Raw genomic sequence first — 5,332 nt, 5'->3', positions numbered from 1 at the left:
TTACACGGGTTGCTGATCTAGATTATAATGTAGTTACAGGTCCAAGTGTTAGCACGGGTCACATTTTCAAGTTCAAGTTGCATTCGTAGGATTTAGTGCAAGTCGCAAAGGTCACATTTTCAAGTGTAAGTCACATCTTATACTTTAGCGCATGTCACATTTCCAAGTGTGAGTCACATCTTTAGATTTTAACGCAGGTCACATTTGATAATAATATTGCCACTGATAACTAGAAATGTGATTTGCGATGGGATTTAAGACCAAGGCTAATCACAATTTCAAGCTCCAATATAAGTCACATTTTTTACACAAACTACCATGCATCTCATAGCACCTTCACAAGCGGTGATATCCAAGCCAAAGAAATATCTTCACCAATCCTGGTAGTGGATGTGTTATATTTATCATGCCCTCAAAATTCCAAGTCACAACCAATTTTCAATTTCTCCCCTTCCATTAAGTATATCAAATATGACAACAATATGGGGAATAAAGGGAACAACTGGGCACTCTTTTTTTGATCTTTCAAAAAACTATGCCATGATGGTTTTTTCAACTCTCAAACCATCACTAACAAGTTAATATTGCCAGTGGAATTTGCAACCACCATTAGTTTTGATTTCCCTCTCCAACATACACTTGAAACAAATTGACCAATATTATCTTCCATCTCTTGACCAGATATAGGGTCTACAAATCCAAATCTATGTGTCCCATAGGCATAGGCAAAGTTTTGTAGTAGGAAAAAATAGAATTTGTCTATGAACCACATGCAGTATATCCATCCACGACAAAAAATCCCCACAAAATCATTCTCATTGGTATGACCAATAAAGGTAAAAATACAAGCATTATTGAATACCCCAAGATAATTTTCTTTTGTAAGATCCCACAACTTGAGTGTGTAATCTATAGATGAAAAAACATTTCTGCTGGAATCTATGAACTTCACATAACTAATAGCCTTCCCATGACTTGCCAAAGTGCACCATGGAATTTTTTATTACACAAATCATAACATCATATTTGCAGAATTAGGTGGAAACTGCACACAACAAACATTTTCCACAGTGTTGATTGTACCAATGTTTCTTTGCTAATTAATTCTCCAAAGTCTCACAGTGCAATCATCACTTGCACTTGCTAGCTTTATTGGGCACACTTGGGAAAAGTCTACAAACCATGCCCATTTCTGACGTTCACTATATACTGTGTGAAATTTTGACCTATGTTAACATCGCCAAACTTATACGATACCATCATAATCAGCTGATGCAACATATATTTTGATGTAATTGTTCCAGTAGATATTACTAAGCTTCGTGTTACTAGCCATATCAACAATAGGATAATGAATGTCTACATTTTCTTTCAAAGCTACATCAAAACCAAAGACTTTGATCTTCTTGGACACTCTAGCTATTACAAATAATTCATGGTCTAGGTCAAATCTCATCGAGCATATCAAATTTGTAGTATTAAGCAGGTCTCCATGTCATAAAGTGGCTCGTACTTCAAACCAGATGTAATGAGCATAGTTACATATATTGTCAAAAAAACAACCAAGATGATCCACATTAATAGTTTCTTGTCTCTAATTTTGTTAGCATCCCTATTCAAAAGATTGATACTAGATACTTTATGTGGGATTTTTTAAGAACTCCAAGAATTACTACAATCCTTTTTATATGGCTCAATATTTCCTTGCATGGGAAAGTATACTTGTTCTAGATGCTTGAAAGTTTTCGGCAATCTTGCCCCTTTTGATGTAAAAGTCTTTGACCTGCTAGAAATTTCCTCCTGATGGAAGCCACCTTTTCCTATTTCAGCTACATATGATTCTTTATCTATTGAATTATCGTTACACTTCAACCTTTCATTGTTTTCATAAATAAACTTTTCGAACTTGTTTGTTGTATCTCTAGCTATGTGATTTTTATTGGGAAAGATTGAGTTCCTTTGTCCTATAGTCACAGGACCAACACACATCAAGAATACACATATTGAGCTAATCTATAGGCTCTTTCCTTCTTTTGTTTTTTCAAACACAACAAAAAATTTAACAATTCTATATCTACATCTTCTTCATCAACATTCACTGCAACTTGTCTTTTAGTCAGTACATTGTGAACCTCATTAATGAATTCAAATTGAACAATTTTTTGAGCTTTATGTTGCAAACTGGGAGCTGGATACAACAACCAAAGGCAAAAGCCAAGTTCCTTTGGATGTTCTGATAGAAAATCAGGAGGAAGAATGCGATGGTATAGATTTGACATAACCTTCATTTGTTCCTCCCATGATGTAAATGTACAAAAATATATGAGAATGTGACCTCATGTGATGCCACTAGATGTGACTCAAAGTGATATTGTAACCGAATGGGATGCTACATAGCACCTATAACTTTGCATAAAATGGAACACAACCCTTTCCACCATAAAGGAGAACTATTATGATAATTGATATAAAATGTATCTATCGACACCATTATTAAAATAATCTCAAGTATGAATGAAGTCATGTAGATTCATACTACTAAAATGGAGAATATAAAGTCTTCCAAATGTAACACTAAGACAATGGGTAGGCCATCACTAGTATAACACTAAAACAATGGGTAGGCCATCACTAGTAGTATCATTAATAGCTTCTTCTAATATTGATAAGTCTCCCGGTCCAATTGGAGACTTGTCCAAACCTTGTGAATACAAAATCATGCATAAGCATAATTTCGAAAGATTCTTAGAAATATATTTCATATATCCTACGTAAACATAAATGAATAGGTAACATCAAAATATCCTTTCAAGATGAATGAATGGAAAATTCCATAAACCATAATGTCAAGGATGAATCATGACATGCAACCATTAGTAGTGTGCCTCATGGACATACTAGCACTTGTAACCTCGATGAGAAGAGTTTTGACCATTAAAATTAATAGGGATATTCGTTAAGACCTTGAAAATCATGGAGGGCCCAAAATTTAGATATATAGGCTAAACATTTTGGGTGGTGTTGTAGCAGCTATAAAATTTTAGTAGTTTCTATGGTTCTCTCTTTACATCTCTTCATATTTCATCCTTGTCAATACATTTAATTAGCAAAATTTTTAGTGTTGTTTGAGGCCCTTTTCTCATAATAATTTTGTTTGGAGTGGATTTAGCATTGAGATCTATTTTTCTTTATCTTTGCTAAATAATTAATCCCTCTTAAATTAGGTTTTGTGTACCTAGCCTTAAATGGGGAAATTTATGATATGTTATTCCTAAGATAACACTTATACTAGTATTGTGTTTGATGAGTTTATCATGTGATAAATGTTGATCCAAACTTGATTTCTCTATTGCCTAGAGCTATAAGAGCATTTAAAAACATTGCTAGATGCTAGGGAAGAAAATTTTGATTTGTAGTAAACTATGCCCATCCATAGGGAAACATAGACACACTCATAATTAAGAGTCTTAGTAGCTAATTATATTAAGACACGAGATTAACACTACATGAATTTGAGAAAAACAACAAAACAAGTAAACAGGGTTGTAGATTCCATAAAAAACATATAGGTATACACATTAATATATGCGTGGATATATAAAAAATTATAAAAAAAATTGTTGATATTATTTCATTATTACATGGTTATGGCTTTATCATCATAAACAAAGAGTTGCATGCTTCCATCACATTCATAAAACTCTCATGCAAATCCCTAGTATTGTTTCTCCATCATGTAAGGTAAGGTATGCTGGTACTTTAATTACTAGTTTAAGAGAGACTTGGCTTAATTTCAACTAGACATTATGCTTTTTGCATCAACTAAAGTGATATAAATCTACCCTTTGAACCTTTCCTAAAAAATTTGAGGAAAATAAACCTAAAAAATAATTTGAAGGAAAAAATACTACTTTAAAGACCCACCGCCATATTCCGTAGCTTTATAAGCAAAAAAAAATAAGGTTGATTTATGTTTGATATATTTGAACCATTCAAACATCTTTAATCTCTCATTTGAATAAACATAAATTTTGAACTTATTATTTATCGTTGGTGATGAGAAAGAGAGGAAAAAGAATTTGTGAGGTTGAGGAATGACCTCAAGCACTTCACCCATATAATGTGAGATTGTTTTTGTAGGTTAAGGTGAATGGATGTGACATGTTTCAAGGATAAAAATTAGTGGAGGCATATGTTGAAAAGTGTACCTAGGTTCGATCGTCATAATGATATGTCTAATTGTGACTTTAATGTAATTGATGTAAAGAAGAAAAATAAAGTTATTTTTGTAATGCTTGTCTCATGGGTTTCATGAGCGAGGAATTTTATTTTTAGTAATGGCTCCCATTGAGAGCCCTTAGGACTGGTCATAAAGTCAAAGAGAGTCAATATCATGTATGAAGGACCCTTCTTGGGCATGTTACATTTGTATATGAGTCAATGAAAGAGTCAAATAGCCCTCCAAGACCAAGATCAAGCATCTAATTCAAGTTGGACTTAAAAATAAATAATGAATTTTCTCTAGTGATCATGTTGGCTCACCTATTTCTAAAGTTGGCTTATTGTGGAGGCTCCAACAACTATAAATAGGGCAGCTCAACCTCATTTTAGATCAAGAATTCCGGTCAAGATCAAGTCTGAAATAAGGAGTGTAAAAGTCATTTGCGAAGAAGCCTAATCATCAATGAAGAGAGAAGGAAGGAGAGCGAAGTCTTTGTCATCATTTTGGATCTATTTTTGGGTTATGTTGACCTCACACGTGCGAGGAAAGGACCGCCTCCGTTGCTGAAGAGGTTGAATTATTGCAGTGCCATTGGAAGGTCAAGACAAGGAGAAAGAAAAGGTGTATATCAAGCCAAGTTGTCAAAGAAGTTTCCTCTATCCTAAGCGAAGGTATCAAGAAAATTTTCTAGAAGAAGAAACTAGGGTTCCTTAATTAGGGTCTAAGATTGTAGACCTAATTCAAGGAGGTCAAAATAAGTGAAGGTCTGAAGTAGAAGGAAGTCGAAGTTGAAGAGAAGTCGAGAATGAGGAAGGAGCAAAAGGGTGACTATCATTGACTAAGGATTGCATCAGGGAATCTTTGTGTCTTGGTTTTGGTATTTGTCAATTGAAGTCCCTATAAGAAGAAGAATTTGTTTAGGTTTTCCTCTCAAGTGGGAGAGGTTTTGGCCCTAGTTGGTAGCCTATATTACGTGTCTCTTTTTGATGAAGAATAATACTATACTAATATAAGTAAAAGAAGATCCTAATATAAGAAGTAAAAAGCATTCACAAGCAGTGATCAAAAGAAGAGAAATAACTTAATCTCGATGCCATAGACTTCCAACAA

General features: G+C 33.9%; 1 pseudogene; it reads right to left on the bottom strand.

The window, feature by feature from the left end:
- Nucleotides 1-559: 559 nt before the first annotated feature.
- On the bottom strand, nt 560-1,989 carry LOC149191669 (protein SUPPRESSOR OF PHYA-105 1 pseudogene; annotated as a pseudogene).
- Between the last annotated feature and the right edge of the window lie 3,343 nt (nt 1,990-5,332).

Source organism: Pinus tabuliformis, chromosome 2_2 (genome assembly GCF_031772625.1).
Source record: "Pinus tabuliformis cultivar Carrire ecotype Pingquan chromosome 2_2, CPIR1, whole genome shotgun sequence".
In the NCBI taxonomy this organism is placed as follows: Eukaryota; Viridiplantae; Streptophyta; class Pinopsida; order Pinales; family Pinaceae; genus Pinus; species Pinus tabuliformis.
Note: the sequence above shows the minus strand (reverse complement) of the source record. Positions and strands in the feature narration are given on the sequence as shown.